Below are 22,702 nucleotides of genomic sequence, written 5' to 3'. Positions count from 1 at the left end.
TAGTGATGAACACGGAGAGAGATTTCACCAACAATTAAAGGCTATGGAACAACGTTATCAAGGTGTTTGGAATGAAAACATGATGGGCGACTATGTGTGGACTCTCATAAGGGAATCTGATTGGAGTGACAAAGGAAGACAGCCAGAAAACTTAAATTATTTTATGAACAGTAACAAGCAGTAAAAAATAAAAAGTTTGTATATCCTTAGAATTGACTAAAAAGTCTAAAAATTACTGATTGTTGTATGGGTTAGGGAATGAAATTCTATATCTCAGGTATTTCTACTTTGGTTTCATTGAAATATGAATAGGTAGAAGCGACAAACGTCTAATTTGTGTAAAAATAAAGGTCAACATTTGACCTGAACAGGTACCCATACCTCAGATTGGGCACAACGAAAGAAAGATCCAATTTTTGTGGACCTGCACTTGTGAGAATATAAAGGAAATATTTGACCTGAATAGGTATCCTACCTCTGATAACTGTAACTGTAAAGTAACTGTCAACAACATTTCATACCAAAGGAACGCGAACAGGTACCAAATGTACAACCCTTTTTCGTTTGCTTTGTTCCCAATTGGCAGTTGGGCCCGCCGCCTTCAAAAAGGTATTTTTTGTGCATTTTTTCCATATTTTAGGTTTGGTTAACGAATTTTAGCTCCAAAGTCTCTCCATAGATTTTAATGAGCGATACCTTAATATACGATACGCCAAATTAACGCACCTATACACAAAAAAATAGAGGACACAAGATATAATTTTTTTTCGACTTTTCCTGAGTTTTCAAAGTCAAAATTTCGTAAAAAATACCGCACAAAAATCATCATTTTTGCATTTCAATGCTTTATATTTCCCAGACGGTAAGCTGTAATCACAAAGTGTTTGGGCTTAACTTCTAGCTGTTTTAATTATCTTTTCAAAATAGCAAAGTTCTTTACAACCAGACGTAAGATACTAAAGTTATGTGAAAAAAACTATCGCTACCTCTGAAAAAAGCTAAAAAAAAAATACCAGACTTCAAAAATTCTTCAAAAAAAAGTTCTGCCATAGAAAAAAAACCATAATTCTTTAAAAAATTTTAAATCCCCATATCTATCAGAAAAACTCGGTTTGGATCCTTGAGGAAAAAAAAAGTTCGATTTTGTCGAGTAGTGTAATAAAAGCTTAAATGATATAATGTGGATTGGTCCACGAGTTCAAAAAGATATTTTTGATATCATTATTAAGTGGAGAAAATGGGAATATGTTGTATCTGCGGACATCGAAAAAATGTACCGTCAGATAAAAATAATTGAAAAAGATCAAAAATATCAATACATTTTATGGAGAAATTCTCCGGTGGAAAAAATTAAAAATTATAAATTGACAACCGTCACTTATGGTACTGCATCTGCTCCATATTTGGCCACCAGAGTTCTAGTGGATATAGCGGACAAATGCCAGAACAAAAAAAATTAGTGAAATAATTAGGAATGATTTCTACATGGATGACCTAATGACTGGCGCGTATTCTATAAAAGACGCAAAAAATTTAATTAAATTTATTTCAAACGAACTACTAAAAGTTGGATTTAATTTAAGAAAATGGATTTCCAACAATTCAGAAATAATAGAAACGGTGGAAGACACTGGTGACAATAAAGTTCTTAGTATTATTGAGAATGAAAGTGTTAAGACCCTGGGACTTAAATGGGAGCCCCAAAAAGATTTATTTAAGTTCAATGTAAGCTGCGGGTCATCCAAAATAACAAATAAAAGGGTTGTGTTATCGACTGAATGGGATCAGGAATTATCGAAAGAAGATAGGAAAGACTGGGAAACTTACAAAGAGAATTTAATAAATTTAGAAAATATTCGAATCCCAAGGTGGATAAAGTCCAAAGACGCTTCGGAAAAAGCATATGCTGCAGTAGTGTATGCTAAAATAGGAAATGCTGTAACTATAGTAGCTAGTAAAAGTAGAGTCAATCCAATTAAAAATAGAAAAACCATCCCTAAACTTGAGCTGTGTGCAGCTCATTTACTTAGTATATTAATTCAAAGAGTAAAAGAATCCTTTGACAATATGGTAGAAATCTATGCTTGGAGTGATTCAACTATCACTTTAGCATGGATTAAGAGTGGCCAAAGTAAGATCAAATTTATCAGACGAAGAACAGATGACATTCGGAGATTGACGAATACTGAATGGAATCATGTAAGGTCCGAAGATAATCCAGCTGACTTAGCATCTAGGGGAATTAGTTCTAACCAATTGACTAACTGTGATCTTTGGTGGAAAGGTCCTAAATGGCTAGCTGAATCAAAGGAGCAGTGGCCTCAACAGCAAACTATAGAGGAAGCTGTGCTGATAAACACATTAATAAATAACGAAATAGACGATCCTATTTACAATTTACTAGAGAGGTATTCCTGCATTAAAAAACTAATACGCATAGTGGCATACACAATTAGATTTATTTATATAAAAACCAAGAATAAATCATATCAATCTTTTCTCTCAGTAAACGAGTTAAAACTAGCTGAAAAGGTTGTTATAAAGAAACAGCAAGAACACCAGTTCCGTTTAGAAATACAGTGCCTAAAAAACAACAAAGAAATAAAGACAAATAACAGAATTTTGTCTTTAAATCCGTTTCTAGACACGGATGGAATACTTCGAGTGGGTGGAAGATTGCAAAACTCCGCTGCCGAATTTGATGTTAAACATCCAATAATTTTAGACAAATGTCACGTATCAGGGTTAATAATTAAAAATGCCCATAAAGAATCTTTACATGGAGGCGTAAACTTAATGCGTAATTATATCCAAAGAAAGTATTGGATTTTCGGGCTCAGAAATTCGTTAAAGAAATATTTAAGAGAATGCGTTAAGTGCGCAAGATACAGACAATAGACTGCTCAACAAATAATGGGAAATTTGCCTCAATACAGAGTTACAATGACATACCCGTTCTTAAATACTGGAATAGATTATGCAGGTCCTTATTACGTCAAATGTTCCAAAACTCGTGGGCAAAAGACATATAAAGGATATATTGCTGTATTTGTTTGTATGGCTACCAAAGCCATACATTTAGAAATGGTCAGTGATTTAACTTCTGATGCATTTTTAGCAGCACTTAGAAGATTTATCGCTAGACGAGGTAAATGTGCCAACATCTATTCCGACAACGGAACAAATTTCGTAGGAGCTTCAAGAAAGTTAGATCAAGATGTGGTTACAGCAATCCATGAAAATACTATGATTGCTGCGCAACTTGAAAAAGATAGAATTGATTGGCATTTTATCCCCCCCGGCAGGACCTCACTTCGGAGGTATCTGGGAGGCTGGAGTAAAATCCATGAAGTATCATCTTAAAAGGGTTATCGGGGACAACAGCCTAACATACGAAGAGATGTCAACGCTCTTGTGTCAAATAGAGGCATGTTTGAACTCAAGACCTTTATATTCTGCAGAAAATGGAGTTGATCAACAAGAGGTTCTTACCCCAGGTCATTTTTTGATTGGAAGACCACCATTAGATATAGTAGAGCCAATGACAGATGAAAAAATTGGAAATCTAGATAGGTGGAAACTAATCCAAAAGATAAAAAGAGATTTCTGGGTGAAGTGGAAAGAGGAGTATTTGCATACTCTTCAGCAGAGGCACAAATGGAAGAGGGAAAGTCCTAATATAGAAGAAGGACAAATTGTCCTCTTAAAAGATGAGAATTGTCATCCAGCCAGATGGCCAATAGGAAAGGTGGAAAAAATCCATAAAGGCAAAGATGAAAAGGTCAGAGTGGTAGAGGTAAAATTGCAAGATGGATTTATCACTAGACCCATCAGTAAAATTTGTCCCTTAGACGGAATTAAGTCTGTCGCCAAGGTTGAGGCTGACACTGAAGAGCTCCAGCAAAAAAGGCAGACTAGAAATTCATCGAGAATGTCAAAACTCGGGTTTATAATGGCCATGTTGTTATTTATATTAAGTTGTCAATTTTCTAACGCATCACCCAAGGTTGATAAACCAAAATATGCAATAGAAAAAATAAATAAGACCTCGGCAATATATTTAGATCCAATGGGGGATGTTGAAATAGTAGCCTCCTCTTGGAATCTAATAGTTTTCTATAATATGGACACCTATTTTGAGATGCTAAAAAAGGGTAAAGATTTGGTTCCGAAAATGAAATTGATTTGCGAAAGGCTTCATACTTTCGAAGACCAATGCCTTTTAGTTTTGGAAAATACAGAAAAGAAAATGTTAGACTTGGAAGAAAATAACAAACTGTTCATGGCTCAAAGTAGGGCACGAAATAAGCGAGCTCCATTTGGATTTATGGGATCCCTATATCATATTTTATTTGGGATAATGGATGAAGACGATAGGGTTCAAATGGAGGATAATATGAAAAACTTATTAAGCAATCAGCACAATCTGAATGAGCTAAGTAAGAAACAAACTTCTTTAATCGATTCTACAACAAACATTTTAAAAACAACCACTGATGAGGTAAATAGGAATTTTAAGGGAATGAATACGCGAATTGAGAAAATGACTGCTACACTACAAGAATCATATTATGTGTACAGAGAATCTATCAAATTCTTCATGATAACCAAACAATTAAGTAACATAATAGATGAATGCGAGAAAATACAATCTGGAATCATAAGCTTATTAATAGATATTAATCATGGTCGACTTAATACTAACATTTTAAAGCCCAGTCAATTAAAGGGTGAGATTTCAAAAATAAAAGATAATTTATCAGAAAATTACGTTTTGCCAGGGAAAAGAACTGGCACAGAGCTAAAAGAAGTTTATTCTCTGCTAACAGCTAGGGGCTTATTTGTTGACAAAAGACTTATAATATACGCGAAGATACCTTTGTTTGGTCGACATGCGACATGGTATTGTTCCAATACCAATCAGAATCGAAGAACGCATGATTATGGTGCACGTCGATGTTCAGTATTTAGTTTATAACTTCGAGATAGATGCATATCACCTTATGAAAGAATCTACCCTCAATAAGTGCCAAAGGTGGCAATCTAATAAAAGAGTTTGTGAAGGAAGTTGGCCTTGGAGTAGTGCCAGCGATGGCAGTTGTGAATTGAAGCCTCTCAAACCAAATAGAGCATCAAATTGCATATATAAGTCAATAGTGGAGAGCAAGTCGTATTGGATAGAGTTGGAAAGAAAAAGTAGTTGGTTTTTTAAGGTTGAGAATAATACAAGGGCTAGGATACAATGCGGCACCACAAGCTTAGAGATAGTAGAATTGCCGGAACAGGGGATTTTAACAATTAGGTCGGATTGTACTGCTCGAGTTAATGATAAGATTCTGATTCCTCATCATAGTATAGAAACAGAAGATCAGGGAACATTGTCTTTGTCATATATAGGAGACATCAGCGAAATACCCAAGATTGTTTGGAACCAATTAGACTCACCAATTATTAATCATACAGACGAAATAAACCGCATACAAAATGAATTAAATTATTTGAAAACGCACAAGCTAGAATTAAAAGAACTAAAATTTCACCATCTTTCCGGGCACACATCTTTAATTTTAGTAATAATAATAACTGTAATTTTATTTGTATATTTTGTAAGAAAAATAAATGTAAGGCGGCAATTGCAAGGCATTGTCATACCGGAAAGCATGGTTAGTTAAAACAAACAATAAAAAAAGCATATTTTAAGGTATTACACCTATGTATGTATGTATGTGTGAATACAAAAATAGACATTAAGAAAATTAAAATTGTAAAGTAATACATCTCGGCACCTTTCTTGGCCTTTTGCAGAATGTTTAGAATGCTCTAAAACATGAAGTGTAATAATAACCAATTTAACGACCGCACTTGTACACCAATGTAAATTGATATTTAGACACAAACTCATAAATTGTCTAGTTCTTAAGTGCACAGCCGAGAAATCTCTTAAAAAGGTCCCACGCTGACAGATGTCTGCGATGCGTTGGTCGCCGATGTCACCCCAATTGTACACACATGGGTTATCTTATTTTGTTACCAGAGCTCCAGTGTGCTCACACACAAACACATACCACTGCGTTGGCACTAGACCTAAGCCTAGTTTTGCTTCACAGTAGAGCTACCTAATCTCATACAATTTTAATAAAGATCCAGTTTTAATATTGAACTCAACAAATGTAGATGTCTTTTCATCTTGCTTTGGTTAAGGCATTTACACTGGGAGAATCAGTTTTACGCACAGGAATTCCAGGTCTTGTTGAACCTGGACCATGAAATGTTCCGACGTGAAGTTTGAGTCCACTGCAATAAGGACCCCACCTCCACGTCGAGACGAACGGTCATTTCTAAAAATTGTGTACCGACCTGCCAAAATTTCGGAACTAAGGATGTCCGGCTTTAACCAGGTCTCGGTAAACACACGGTAAACACGGTAAACACGCTTACTACGCAAGCCTATAGCATTCTGGTAAGTAACTACAAGAGAGGAAGTTAGTTTTTTGGATGGGCGCATTCGGCTCCCGAATCTGCATCACCAGCAGTGATCGTAGCCCTTGGAGTAGCAAACGTAATCAACTGCTGCACTAAGGGAGTGGTCGGAGTAAGTTTTTCAGATGCCGGCGGACATGAGGCAGTCGGCACTTGCAAGTCCCGCGGAGTAGACTTCTTGCGCCTCGGAGACTCAGCCAGCAGCTGTAAACTGCTGAACTGAGTGTTCATGGCCAAGAGCCGATCATATTGCTGTTTAAAGCCTACGATCAGCTCTTTGAAGCCACTCCGCGTCTGCCTCATGAATGAGCGCATGTCGTTTTCCACAGCACGGCATTCCTCACAACTATAATGTGGGCCGTTGTTTTGGGAAATGGCGTTTCCTACACGGCCCGAGATCCCTACACATTTTGCGTGCACTACGCTTTCGCAAAGCCAGCAAAGGATATTGGGCTGGTCATGGGTGATCTGCTTCTTGCAGGTTTTTTTGGCACAGACGACAGAAAATTCCATATTGATGTCTTCTATTTTTTTTATTTCGGGGAAAAAAAGTTCAAACCAAATAGCAATCAGACCGCTGTGCAGAGCAAATGCTTAGAGCAATGCTTTACGCGAAATCGGTGATAAATAAGATGAGAGAGGAGAGTGGCTGCAGCAACAGCTTTTAAGTGAGAGCGTTACTGCACAAAAAGTTACAAGAGCGAGAGAGAAAGAACAGTTATTGAGAGTTAGGTGATAGAGAGAGAGTGATAGACGGCAATAACTACGACAAAGAGCGGCTAAATGTAATGAGAGAGCGTACTTACGAAAAGCAACAACACAAACACACGACTAACCGACGCACAAAATTTATTAAATAAGTTGTGTTTTTACACAATTATCAGGCATGCACCCGCGGTAAAAGTATGTTTTAATGTAAGTTAGTTAGAGAGTTAAATTATAGATAAAAACACCGGCTGTTTAAGTAAAACAAAAGGAAAATGCGGAGCGCAAAACAAAAACATGACTGGTCACTACGAAAGAGAACGAACGAACTGGGCTTAGCGCGTAATTTAATTTCGATACGAGAAATTAGGTCTGGTCAGTATCGCTGGTACGATCAAATAGGAAGAGAAAATTCGCTGAGCTCGTCAAGAACCTATTCTCGCTCCACCCAAAACGATCGAGTTTACGAGCTTTCTTCCCAGCTGACTGTGTTGTGAAACTCGCGAGTGTAACTCCTAACGTAATGCGCTTAAATTTCCCGCCAAATCGTTAACAATTTATACAAATTCTACGAAAATTCAAAAAACAAATTCTCTCCTGTTATTTGCTACTACAATTATACTAGCTTAGCTGCATTGCTCCGAATTACTCACGCTATTGTTTTCTAACCGCCGTTAGCTAGTGCTTCTTCGCACTCACTCTCCCAAACAGGACTCTTCTTACTTTTTTCCTGCTCTCGTCGCCTTTGGCTTTACTGGCTCTCCTATTTCATCGAAACTGAACCTCTTTTACCCTTTCATCGCATTTTAGGGATTGGAATCCAGGTTAGGCAAGATAACGAATTAATAAGTGGTACTTTTTCTTCTTTACTTTCTTCTTCTTTAGGTTGATTGGAGCCGCCGTTTGGGGTTCAAAATGATTGGCTTCACTTCTTTGATCACTTAGCCTCTGTTCGGGCCAGCGGCTATTTAAGCGTCTATTTCATAATATTAAATGTAGCTGTACCTATTTGTATAAGAGTATCGAAACCTAAACTTATGTATGTCTCCAGCGTTCGGCAGTGCTGCCGCTTCGACTCTTGCTTTGATCGGCCGTCGTGGCCTAAATTAGTTCTATGCTAATCTTTCGCCGCATAGGTTGCATACCGAACCTTCTCTTGTGCACATTTACCTGGCCGGGCAAAAGAGCGAGCAATTGACTTCAGCTAGCCGCCGGTATAAATAAATATTATAACGTTGTAAATCAAAAGTCTTTTAACTGATTTTGGTAAGATATAGGTGCCAAAAAAGCTTGGCATCTCAAACATTGGTGACCCCGACGTGATTTAACTACAATTTTTAATCGCGTTTCGTTAAAAACCTATAAAAATCGAATAAGATATTCGTGGTTGTGCGGTTTAACGACCAATAAATACATTTTGTGCAAATAAGAACAGTTAAAGTGAAAGTTCAGTAAGACTGCAGCCATCTAATATTCAGTTGCTTAATCGCCAAATCTCTCTTGCTCTGCGTCGCTGCAGCCGCGGCACTTGACTTTCCGTGTCTTCTATTCCCGCTCCCGTTCTGTTCGCCGTCGCTTAAGTGGTCTTACATTATCCGTTGTTTCGTTGCATAACCGGTTGCACCGGTTGGCATGGATAAAGAACCGAATACAGGCGCGGGCGGAAATATTGAAATGGAGGAAAAAAGGCTGAGGCTTTACAAGCGTAAAGTTCAGTCTCTGCATGATCGACTGCACCGTCTTGGCGAGTCAATTTCGGGGAATAAACTCGACAAACTAAGTGCGTCTGAAATAGATGTGCGCCTCGATTTGTTTGCGGCAATGCGTGAGGAGCTCAACAAGTCCCATCATGAGCTGGAATCACTGGATGAAGACGAGATTGGAAGTGAGCTGCGTGAAACCGTCGATACGCTGTTCATTTCTTTGAAAGCCGAGCTGAGGTCTGCTCTCGAACTAGGTCATTTACGCGTAGCTGCATTCCACTAGCATGCCAAACAGCTCTGCAGGTCATACCATCATCATGGCTCACAAGCAGCGGCTTCCTGAGCTGAAGCTACATAGCTTCTCCGGTGGCTATGTGGAATATGAGGATTTTATTGCCATGTTCAATTCGGTAATCGAAGGGGATGCAGATTTCAGTGAAATCGAGAAGTTCCATGATCTTCGCTCATGTCTCTCGGATGCGGCCCTGGATTCGGTTCGATCGTTGGAGCTCTCCAGTGCCAATTATCGTGTGGCTCTAGACATACTTTGCAAACGTTTTAATAATAAACGACTTGTTTTCCAGGCACACATCAAGGAGATCCTTGGGCTCAAAAAGGTAGATTCGCCTTCTGCTAAAAGGCTTCGGGAGTTTTCGGACGCAATCAACTTGCATACGCGTGCCCTGCATGCATTAGGAAGTGCTGAGGAGATATCGGGATGAATGATAATCCACATGCTGCTGCAAAAATTAGATGCGAAGACCCAAACCAAATGGGAAGAGGCTGCGTCAGCGGACAGGATACCCACAGCTGGGGAGTTCTACGATTTCCTTGAGAAGCGATGCCAGAAGATGGAGAACGTGCAGTACGCTATAGCAACACACGCTGGTAGCGCTTAAGTGGGAAAAAGCCAGTCTACACATCTAAAAAAAACCTTTGTTGACTCTAACTCTTCCGCCGACCCGTCTGGATGCCCTTTCTGCCATTCAGTGGGCCACAGAATATTGTAATTAGTTTCTTTTTTTTTTTTTTATTATTACGGGATTTTATTTATCGAATCTTCCCTATTAGAGACTTACGACAAGTATACAAATCTTAGCCTAATATATTTATTTAATTATTTACACTTAATTACTTAGAGTACGTCCCTAGATAAGTATTATTGCTGGGTGGGAAGGTCTCTTCGCCGGAGTCGTGTATGGCTAGTGTGCCAAGTTAAAGACTGCGCAAGTCTATTAGGATGGGCTTGAAGCTTGGCCTGGTACTTTGCTTTCACTTTGGCAATTTCATCTTTAACTGATCCTACATTTAAGTCTTTATGGATATTTTCATTCCGTATGTACCATGGTTCCCCAGTGATAGTTCTTAGTATCTTCGATTGAGCTCTCTGGATTATTTCTAAATTACTAATGCAAGCATTTCCCCATAGCTCGGAGCCGTATGTCCAGATGGGTTTGAGAACTGCATTGTACAAAAGTACTTTGTACTCCAGTTTTAGTGGTGAACGGGTGTTTATTAGCCAATGTAGATTACTAGCTTTAAATTTAAGTAGATTTCTCTTCGCTTCGATGTGCTTACGCCAAGTAAGCCTTCTATCCAGATGAACACCAAGGTATGTTACTTCGGTGGTTTGTGGAATGTTGATATTGTTCAGACATAATGGAGGGCAAGTTTGTCTGTTTAACGTGAAGGTGACATGCTTGCACTTTTGCTCATTTACATGTATCCGCCAGTCTGCTAGCCATTTTTCTAAGGCCACGAGATGAGATGATAAGTGATCCGTGGCCCTTCTTGGGCACTTGGAGCGACTTAATATGGCAGTATCATCAGCAAATGTCGAAGTTGTTGTTAGGCTGTTTGTCGGTAGATCTGCTGTGAATATGATATACAGTGTCGGTCCAAGCACGATGCCTTGCGGTACACCAGCTTCAATTGGATGATATTCAGAGAGGAAATCTTTGCATCGTACTGCGAAACTTCTTTGCTGTAGGTATGACTCCATTATTCCATGGATGTTCTGTGGAACTAATATTTTAATTTTGTGGATTAAGCCATCTAACCAAACGCGGTCGAAAGCGAAATCCAAATTGGTGAGTCGGGATGGCACCGTTGATGTGTAGGTGTTGTTTGATACGATTCAGGAGCAGCTTTTCAAATATCTTTGATAGGCAAGGCAGTAGGCTGATAGGTCTATATGTAGATGGCTTGGAATCTTTTCCGGCTTTATGAATCATTGTGATGACTGATTTCCTCCATTCTTGAGGATAATAGCCCCATTTCATCATGCTGTTGAATATCATAGTAAGGAAATACACTGCACAGCTCGGCAATTCTATGATCATTTTAGGAGAGATGAAATCGTGGCCCGGAGCTTTCTTTTGCTTTGAGATTTGGTCTTTAATGACCCTTGTGACTTCTCCTGATTGGAATATGATAGGCGGAGTAGCTTCGGGATTGTTGGTTGGTGGGAGCACAAAGCTATTCGTTGCTGGGTGCGGTTTGAAGACGTTTTCTAGATGGACGGCAAATGTATTTGCCTTCTCTTTGTTGCTGCGAGCCCACTCTCCTGTTTGTGTACGCAAAGGTGATTCACTCTCGATTGGTGGGCATACGCCTGATTTTGCTTTCCACAGTGGGAATCGTTTGCTAGTTGGGGAGAGTTGCTCCATATAGGATATTTGAGCTCGGTTTTTTTCATCTTCTAGAGCTCTGCGTAGTAGGTGGTTGGCTATTTTTAGACGCTCTTTCGATGCAGGTGATCTGTGTGCTTGCCACTCTCGGCGAAGCCTTCTTTTATCGCGTAGCAGCACTTCAATGTGCCTAGAGGAGTGGAGTGTTTTGCCGCCAGTGACATTGAGGAAACCAATGCTTCGACTGACCTATCAATGTCATCTTTACAATTAATGTTTGGGCATCTATCAATATGAGAGCTTATGTACTTCCTGTATTTGAGCCAATCTGTTTTGTTAGAAGTTAGAAAGTGTGGGCTTTCTGAAAGCTGTGGATGGTCTTAAATGTGAAGTAGAATGGGCGAGTGATCCGATAATAGATCTGTTAAGTGATCTACATTAATCTGAGCTTGCAGCACCCTTCGTGTAACTGCAAAATCAATCAAGTCGGGTTGCTTGTTTGGATCTGTGGGCCAATATGTGGGCTTGCCCGGAGAGATAAAGTCTAGCTTGTTTCGTGGGGTTATTATAGCGTTATATAGTTGTCTTCCTTTCGGTTTGGTAAGGCTAGATCCCCAATGGGTGTGCTTGGCATTGTAGTCACCAGCTGCTATAAATCGGTCACCTAGTAGGTCGAAGAATGTTACAAATTCTGTTTCGGAAATGCAGAAGCGTGGTGGGCAGTATACTGAGGCTAGGTTTAGATAGCCGCTCTGAATTTCAATATGAATTGCTGTTGCCTGTAGATAAGGTGTAGCAAATGAAGGCAATGGATAATGCCTAATGCGATTCATGATCAGAACGCCAGTACCTCCATGTGCCTTACCATCGGGATGATTTGTCGCATAGAAGTTATAGCCATCGAGGTGAAAATAGTTTTTATTTGTTAGGTGAGTCTCTGATATGAGCATGGCTTCAATGTCGTGTTGAGCGAGGAACTGTAAGAGCTCGCATTTGTGCTGCGAAAAGCCATTTGCATTCCAGAAACATATATTCAGATAGGCCATTTAAACAGATTTCTGTTTGATTAGTAGCTCCAGGAGGAGATTTTGGTTGCGCATAAGCTCCTGCATCGTTTGTTGTATTGCTACCATTGTATTTGTTATAGTTACCAGCATTGACTCAATTCCACTAGGCAATTGGGATGGATTAGCAGGGGTATGTTGGGCAGAGATTTCTGGGATCTGATTTGATGCCTGATTCTGCATTATTCCAGCTGTGGTTGGTTGAAGTGTCCACTTAGAGACTGAGGCGTACGACCCGTTGTTGTAACTTAACGCCTGAGCAAAAGAAACTCCTGGAGTCGTAGTTGATAGTATATATGTTAAGTTTTGTCGGACGAACGGGTTTCGAGCTGCAGTTATTTGTTGGTTTAGGCGATTTTTCAATTCTTTATAGACAGGACAACCTCTATAGTTGGCAGTATGGTTTCCCCCACAGCTGCTACATTTTTTGGCTGATAAGGGTCCACCTTATTTACGGGGCAGGCCTCAGTGAGATAAACATCACCGCAGGCAACGCAGACTGCCCGTAGAGTGCAATAGGTTTTCGTGTGTCCATATTCCTGGCAATTTGTGCATTGGACCGGTCCATTTCGTTTGTGTGGTTCCTCAACGGTGATCCTACGGTGCAGTAGGTATTGAAGCTTGTATATTGGGTGAACTTCATTTTTACTTATATGCATACTTTCAGGTGTCAGTTCTACTTTGAACATTGGCTGGGGAATTTTGTTTCTATTTATTATGTTCATTGCCATTTTGACTTCGAAGCCCTTATCGTTAAGTCCATCTATTATCTCATTGATTGGGACTGTTGGTTCGATTCCTTTGATAACCACTTGTAATCCTTTGCTACTTTTAAGTTGGTAGGTGTAGTAATTCATTTTTTCATTTTCGAGGTATTTCGCAACTGATCGATAGTTTTGTTCGACATAGACTTGTATTTTTGTTTCATTTATATTACCCCTTTTTATGTACGTGACATAGAATGTGTTTGCGCCAATTGTATCAGTTATTTTTTTGACCAGTTCAGCACAATTTGCCTGTCGAACATAAATAGGTGGCGGTCTTAATTTTTTGGCCTTGGGTGTTTGGGTGATCTCATCTTCATTTGGGACACTTAGTATCGCAAATCTATTGTTTGCTAGTGCCTTATGTGGCACAGTGTTCTCGGTTATTTTAGTTATTTTAGCTGCATTGTTGTTCTTCACATTTTGTGGGCTCAATTTTCTTTTGATTTGCACATAGCGATCGAGCCCAGTCTGAATTAACGCTCCGTTAGCATTTTTTGAACTTATTGGTTGGGAGAGTTGGGGCTCGTCGCAGTGGGTCGACAGTATCGGGCGCTGAGCAATTGCAGTGGTTGTTGTTGTGGTTGTTGTCGTTGTTGTGGTCGAAGACACAGTTTTGAGCGAGGGCATTGTACTAGTTGTTGTCGATATTAGCAAATCGCTGGTTAGGCAGTACGAGTCGGGGGATGGGCACTGAGCACTCCATGACCCACTTTGCAATGCAGGGGAGAGAGAGCGTGCTCTCTCCTAGTTCACTTGCAGTGATGCAGTTTTTGTTGGTACTGCTGCCTTTGGCGAGCGTATAGAGAAGTACGCGTTGTTTTTTGCTTGCGAGAGCCGACGCTCGTCTTGTTGTTGTTGCCGGGCTTGGCTCATTTTGGCTTTGGTTACAGTGCTTGTGCTCTTTACCGAGCTGGTGCTCTTAAACGTTGACATTTGTTCTTTTCTATTATTTCTATTAGTCTTTATTACTCGATTGGATGGTATTCATGGGCAGCACGATCACTAGTACCCATGCCTACCCCGAGCGCTTTTTCGCGAATTTAATTTATGATTAATCGCGATTAATTGATTTAATTGATTTTCACCGCGGAGCGATACAAAAATACGTCTGTAGTCGTTGACGGTTGACGCTTGACCTTTCAGGCTGAATGAATGACTGATTGTGATTAGTAATCTGTAATCTGATTAGTTTCTTAAACGGTGATATAGTTAGATGAATAAAATATGTTGTAAGACATCCGTCTTATTTGTATTTAGTTTATTGACTGAATCCTTTAATATTTCTTATGATCTACTTAGCTAAAGCCGCGCAGCTGCTCTGCCAGAAACGCCGGCAGCGAAGCGGCCGCATTTGTTTATTCGTTATATACATATGACCAGCGCTGGTGGCAGCGGGGGGCGCCAGGGAGAATGCATATACTTGTGCGGATCATATTCTGGTGCCGTCGGTCTGTATGAAACATGCCGACGTTTGCACTAATGTCGCGCGAGGCATATTTTTGTGATCGTATATCGTCGCACTTGGAATATGTCTGGGAATTTTAATTACATAAACACTGCAACAAAGTGTTCCCCTTAAGTACTCTTGGTACAGTGGGTATTGGCTATGTATGTATACTACATCTCCCTCCTTCTGAAAAATAACGTAATATATGTAGTTATTTTATAAAATGAAATGTAATTTATTCTTAATAGTTATCATATAAATGGTAAGGTGTAGTAGAACTTAGATTGATTGATTGATTGATTTTCGTTTTGATATCATATTTGATATTATTCGAGTACATATATAAGTCATTTTTTTTTTTTAAATCTCGAATTCTTCTTTATTATTTTTTTCGAATTTGCGTTAATATTTATAAAAATATTGGTTATAATATGTTTTTATGGGTATACGTATGTATTTATGTATGGTTTTGTTTGCTTATTCATGGCCATGCTATAATTGATTAAATGTTAAAAATCTTTATCCTATCCTTAAGTACGTTCTGTTTCTTTTTCCTATCATCAGAGATTGTGACGTTATCTCTTTCTCCGATGTTTTCTACTGTATGGGGACCTGTATATTTAAAATCTAGCTTATGCCCTGTTTCGTTTTTTAATAAAACCTTATCTCCTACTGTTATTTCTAAATCGTTTATTTTCAAATCATATAAAATTGTACTTCTTCTCTTATTCTCCTCGAGCATAGTCCTTGCTCTTTTATAAGCTATTTCTAATCTATATTTACTCTCTTTAGAGTAATCTTCTATGTTATATATAGGTGCTATGTTATCTATACTATAAAATTGTGCTGGTAGATTTGATTTTCTACCAAATACCAATTCATATGGACAATAGTTATGTGCCATAGATGGTGTAGTGTTAAAGCAGAAGACAAAATATTGAAGCCATACGTCCCAATCAGACTTATCAACTGATATGTATGAACGTATGTACTCATTAAAAGTTCTATGACTTCTTTCTACTGTCTCTACTGTCTGGTGGTGATGTGCTGTGGAAGTTATGTTTTCTATTTCTAGAAATTTACACAAGTTCGTGATTATCGAATTTTTTTATTCTGTTCACATGTCCGTAATGAACGTCTTAATTGGACCGTACTTCAGAATAAATTCTTCAAAAATAGGTTTTGCTACTGTATTCGCACTTTTATCTCTAATTGGAATGTCAACTAGGTATTTTGTCAAGTCACAGATTAAGGTGACTGATATCATTTCCCTTTTCTGATTTAGGAAGTGGACCAATCGTATCCACTATTACCCTATCGAAACACATTTGGGGAGTTTGAGTAATTGTTAAATGAGTTTTTGTATGTTTGGTCGTTTTCGACTTTTGGCATTTTTGACATTTACGTAATCTCTTTGGTCATACCTTTCCAAAAGTAATGTCTTTTGACCTTGGCCAAGGTTTTTGCTATGCCTGTTTGTCCTCCTTGGATTGGATGGATGGATTGGATGTAATGTAGACATAATTGCTTCTTTTTCTTTTTTATTTTGTATTACGGTCACCGGGTTGAGTAGCGCTACTCTTAATGTTCTTAATATTTTATTGCCCATATTTTTAAAATTATCTATTGAAATGTATTCAACGATATTTTCCCACGGTGCCACTTTGAGTTTGCGTATTTTTTGTTTGGAAGAACTGACCTAAATCAAAGGTTCCATTAGTATACAAATCGCTAATCTCATATCTTGCTGTAATTTTTTTTCCATGTTTGAAAAAACATAATTTATTATTTACAAGCAAGGTACGTACTTCGTCACGTACTGCTCTGGATTTCTGTCTACTTGTCTGTCTTGTAGTAACTTTTAATATGGTTGCTGATATATTCTTTAATTCTTTGATGTTTATTCTTGATAACGCATCTGCTACATAATTATCTTTTCCCTTTAGATATTCGACTGTAAAGTCATATTCTTCTAATTTAAGCAGCATGCGTGTAAGTTTTGAGCTAGAATTGACCATTGAAAATAGATATGTTAATGGTCTGTGATCTGTTTTCACTGTAAAGTGTCTACCATATATGTATATATGGTCGAAAATGAGTAATTGCCCAATGAATTGCTGCTAATTCCTGTTCAGTTGTACTCTTGTTACTTTCGCCCTTGGTAAATGATCTAGATGCGTATAAAATGGGAAGTTGGAGGTCTTTATGGTTTTGAGTTAAAACCGCTCCACACGATTGCTTACTTGCATCCGTTATTATACAAAATTCTTTTGTGAAGTCTGGGTATTGTAACAGAGTTGGTTTGATAAGTTGCTCCTTTAAATGTAAGAATGCATTTTGGCAATCATCTGTCCATATAAATGGAACATTCTTTTTACATAATCTAGTTATGTGTCGTGAATAGTCGGCGAAGTTTTTGAAAAAACTTCTGTAATAATTCCAAAATGCAACGAATCGTTCTAGCGCTGTCCGCGTCATGCGGGACTGGATAGTTTTTGATAACGTCATATTTTTTGTCATCAGGCAAGATTCCTTTATCTGTGCATTTATGACCGAAAAGGTTACTTCATGCAAAAAAAATGAACATTTTTGTGGATGTAACTTAAGGTTGTGTTTCCTACATACCTCAAAATATCTTGTAAGTTTTTGAGCATATGTTTTTCGGAACAACCAATGACTATAGATCCTCCATATATAGGAATGCTTGCGAAGATTCAAGTCCAGAAAATGCAATAGTCATATAATCATTCTCTGAAATGAAAAAAGACGTTACATTACGTGAACTTTCTTCTAGTTCAATTTGATGAAAACCTGATATGAGAAGTATTTTGCTCTACATAGTTGATCCAAAATATCATCAATTCTAGGTAATGGAAATTTATCTGACGGGAGTTTTTTATTTATTTGACGATAGTCAACTACTAACCGCCATTTCTTCTGTTCTGCGCCCGGAAGGGCTTTCTTTGGTACAAGTGATAGGGTGCTGTTGTACTCTGACACGGATGGTTCGACTATTTTGTCGTCTATTAATTTTTCTACTTGCTTTTGGATTTTTTCGACTTCGATAGTTTTTTATTTATACTGGTTCATCATCCTTCAATCTCAATTTCTGCTTATAAAAATTATTTGTTTGTTATTGATACGGTTTCAAGTCCAAATATGTCATTATATTTGGAACATAGTTCCGTTAATTGTGGTTTGAATTGAATTGGAAAATTTTTGGCTAGCTGAGCTATGACAGTTTGTTCTCTGATATTTGGGGTCGTTTGAACTACATTGTAATTCGAAAGTGATTCATATTGTAAATTATTTATGTTAATTAATTGATCGGTACTGGTTGTATTCAGTAAGCGGACAAATGTCTTTTGATTAGAAGTTATTGTATTTGCCATATAAATACCAGGTTGAATTTCTTGATTTGGTATTAATATAGTATCAATATCGGAATTTAAATCAATTTTTCTTACTACTTGGGATCTTGCTGGTAGAAGTATAGTGATGTTACCAGAACTGTATGTTATTGAAACATAAATTTGAACGTCTATATTATTTGGTCGCATTATAAACCAGTCTTTTGAAGGTTTCAGTTCAATATGACAATTTAATTATTTTTGGAAATCAATCCCTATTATTTCGTCACATGGGATTGCGAAGTTTTTGTTTACTAAATGGAAATTGTGTGGAGTTATGTATTTATCTGTCTGCAGCTCTATTGGGGCAAGACCTTGGGATTTTATAATACCTTCACCAATACCTTGAATATCTATTGTATTTTCTATTTGAATATCGTTAAAAGTATCTGAATTTTCTTTTAAAAGCGAAATATTCGCTCCTGTATCTATAAGGAATGCTAATTGTTTTCCTGTTTTAGCATTAAGGAATGAAACGAATATATTGAGATTGAGCTTGAAAGTATGAACCGTTGGAATATTTAATTTTGAATATCTAAAGGTGCTTGGGAGTTTCCCCTTTTGGGTAACACGGACGTTGTTGTTGTTTCGTGTGTTCCCAGTTCTGTCGTAATTTTGGTTGTTATGGGATCCGCCGTTATTTCCTCTATAACTACCACGACCTCTATAGTTTTTAGATTGGTAAGTATTGTTATAATTTTTATTGTGGTTGTAACCACGACCATTTCCTCTACCTCGATAGTTACTTCGATAGTTACCACCGCGGTAGAATTTTCCTCTGTTTTGGTGGCAGTACAACACTGCATCACTTTTTCCTGTATCGTCTGTGCAACCTACGAATTTTGAAATGACATCATTCATTGTATTGAATGTGCCAGCCTGCATTATTAATTTTACTTTTTCTATTGAGCAATTTGTTGTCATGGCCTTGACAGCATGTTGTGTGCTATATTTGGTGGCCAGTTCTATAGGAAGTCCATCTGTGATGTATGCTCCCTCTAAGGATTTAGTCATCTGCTCAACCTCTTTTGTATACTGGTTGGCTGTTTTGTTTTTTTGTTGGTGGTTCATCAGCTTTGCTGATAAAACCTCCACTGACTCGCCTTTGAAATTAACCCTGAGCCTGGAGATTACCTGCGTTAAGGTATTTTCTTCTCCAATCAGGTTTCTAGCCGATCCCTTAAGTTTTTTTTTTATAATGGAGATCGCTAGTTGCTTATGTGCCCTTTAATGGCGTCGACAATGTTGAGGGCATCTAGAAAACTTTGTAGCTTCGATGCTGTATTTATAAACTCTATATTTGTCTGTGCCATATTGATGGTTTGGTTGTTTGATGCTTCGCTAGGCGTCGAGGTGTCGTTCGATCGATTTGATCGAGAATCGTCTTCCGATATAATGCTAATATTTTTTATATTCGGGGGCCTGGGACTTATTGGCCTTGATCCCGATTTTTTTTTTTTTTTTTTTTTTTTTATTACGGGATTTTATTTATCGAATCTTCCCTATTAGAGACTTACGACAAGTATACAAATCTTAGCCTAATATATTTATTTAATTATTTACACTTAATTACTTAGAGTACGTCCCTAGCTAAGTATTATTGCTGGGTGGGAAGGTCTCTTCGCCGGAGTCGTGTATGGCTAGTGTGCCAAGTTAAAGACTGCGCAAGTCTATTAGGATGGGCTTGAAGCTTGGCCTGGTACTTTGCTTTCACTTTGGCAATTTCATCTTTAACTGATCCTACATTTAAGTCTTTATGGATATTTTCATTCCGTATGTACCATGGTGCCCCAGTAATAGTTCTTAGTATCTTCGATTGAGCTCTCTGGATTATTTCTAAATTACTAACGCAAGCATTTCCCCATAGCTCGGAGCCGTATGTCCAGATAGGTTTGAGAACTGCATTGTACAAAAGTACTTTGTACTCCAGTTTTAGTGGTGAACGGGTGTTTATTAGCCAATGTAGATTACTAGCTTTAAATTTAAGTAGATTTCTCTTCGCTTCGATGTGCTTACGCCAAGTAAGCCTTCTATCCAGATGAACACCAAGGTATGTTACTTCGGTGGTTTGTGGAATGTTGATATTGTTCAGACATAATGGAGGGCAAGTTTGTCTGTTTAACGTGAAGGTGACATGCTTGCACTTTTGCTCGTTTACATGTATCCGCCAGTCTGCTAGCCATTTTTCTAAGGCCACGAGATGAGATGATAAGTGATCCGTGGCCCTTCTTGGGCACTTGGAGCGACTTAATATGGCAGTATCATCAGCAAATGTCGAAGTTGTTGTTAGGCTGTTTGTCGGTAGATCTGCTGTGAATATGATATACAGTGTCGGTCCAAGCACGCTGCCTTGCGGTACACCAGCTTCAATTGGATGATATTCAGAGAGGAAATCTTTGCATCGTACTGCGAAACTTCTTTGCTGTAGGTATGACTCCATTATTCCATGGATGTTCTGTGGAAGTAATATTTTGATTTTGTGGATTAAGCCATCTAACCAAACGCGGTCGAAAGCCTGGGAAACATCCAGAAAAACAGCGGAGCAATACTCCCGTCTTTCAAATGCATTTCGTATCTCAGAGGTTATACGGTTTACTTGTTCAATGGTTCCGTGTTTTCGCGAAATCCAAATTGGTGAGTCGGGATGGCACCGTTGATGTGTAGGTGTTGTTTAATACGATTCAGGAGCAGCTTTTCAAATATCTTTGACAGGCAAGGCAGTAGGCTGATAGGTCTATATGATCATGGCTTGGACTTGTCTTTTCCGGCTTTATGGATCATTGTGATGACTGATTTCCTCATTTCATCATGCTGTTGAATATCACAGTAAGGAAATACACTGCACAGCTCGGCAATTCTATGATCATTTTAGAAGAGATGAAATCGTGGCCCGGAGCTTTCTTTTGCTTTGAGATTTGGTCTTTAATGACCCTTGTGACTTCTCCTGTTTGGAATATGATAGGCGGAGTAGCTTCGGGATTGTTGGTTGGTGGGAGCACTAAGCTATTCGTTGCTGGGTGCGGTTTGAAGACGTTTTCTAGATGGACGGCAAATGTATTTGCCTTCTCCTTGTTGCTGCGAGCCCACTCTCCTGTTTGTGTACGCAAAGGTGATTCACTCTCGATTGGTGGGCATACGCCTGATTTTGCTTTCCACAGTGGGAATCGTTTGCTAGTTGGGGAGAGTTGCTCCATATAGGATATTTGAGCTCGGTTTTTTTCATCTTCTAGGGCTCTGCGTAGTAGGTGGTTGGCTATTTTTAGCCGCTCTTTCGATGCAGGTGATCTGTGTGCTTGCCACTCTCGGCGAAGCCTTCTTTTATCGCGTAGCAGCACTTCAATGTGCCTAGAAATACGACTGCTGTTGGAATGTTTATTAGATGCTAATATTGGTGTTGAGTGTTTTGCCGCCAGTGACATTGAGGAAACCAATGCTTCGACTGACCTATCAATGTCATCTTTACAATTAATGTTTGGGCAGCTATCAATATGAGAGCTTATGTACTTCCTGTATTTGAGCCAATCTGTTTTGCTAGAAGTTAGAAAGTGTGGGCGTTCCGAATGCTGTGGATGGTCGTAAAGGTGAAGTAGAATGGGCGAGTGATCCGATGATAGATCTGTTAAGTGATCTACATTAATCTGAGCTTGCAGCACCCTTCGTGTAACTGCAAAATCAATCAAGTCGGGTTGCTTGTTTGGATCTGTGGGCCAATATGTGGGCTTGCCCGGAGAGATAAAGTCTAGCTTGTTTCGTGGGGTTATTATAGCGTTATATAGTTGTCTTCCTTTCGGGTTGGTAAGTCTAGATCCCCAATGGGTGTGCTTGGCATTGTAGTCACCAGCTGCTATAAATCGGTAACCTAGTAGGTCGAAGAATGTTACAATTCTGTTTCGGAAATGCAGAAACGTGGTGGGCAGTATACTGCGGCTAGGTTTAGGTAGCCGCTCTGAATTTCAATATGAATTGCTGTTGCCTGTAGATAAGGTGTAGCAAATGAAGGCAATGGATAATGCCTAATGCGATTCTTGATCAGAACGCCAGTACCTCCATGTGCCTTACCATCGGGATGATTTGTCGCATAGAAGTTATAGCCATTGAGGTGAAAATAGTTTTTATTTGTTAGGTGAGTCTCTGATATGAGCATGGCGTCAATGTCGTGTTGAGCGAGGAACTGTAAGAGCTCGCATTTGTGCTGAGAAATGCCATTTGCATTCCAGAAACATATATTTAGACAGGACATTTAAACAGATTTCTGTTTGATTAGGAGCTCCAGGAGGAGATTTTGGTTGCGCATAAGCTCCTGCATCGTTTGTTGTATTGCTACCATTGTATTTGTTATAGTTACCAGCATTGACTCAATTCCACTAGGCAATTGGGATGGATTAGCAGGGGTATGTTGGGCAGAGATTTCTGGGATCTGATTTGATGCCTGATTCTGCATTATTCCAGCTGTGGTTGGTTGAAGTGTCGGCTTAGAGACTGAGGCGTACGACCCG

The sequence above is a fragment of the Drosophila obscura genome, unplaced genomic scaffold (assembly GCF_018151105.1).
Source record: "Drosophila obscura isolate BZ-5 IFL unplaced genomic scaffold, ASM1815110v1 contig_139, whole genome shotgun sequence".
Taxonomy (NCBI): domain Eukaryota; kingdom Metazoa; phylum Arthropoda; class Insecta; order Diptera; family Drosophilidae; genus Drosophila; species Drosophila obscura.
Note: the sequence above shows the minus strand (reverse complement) of the source record.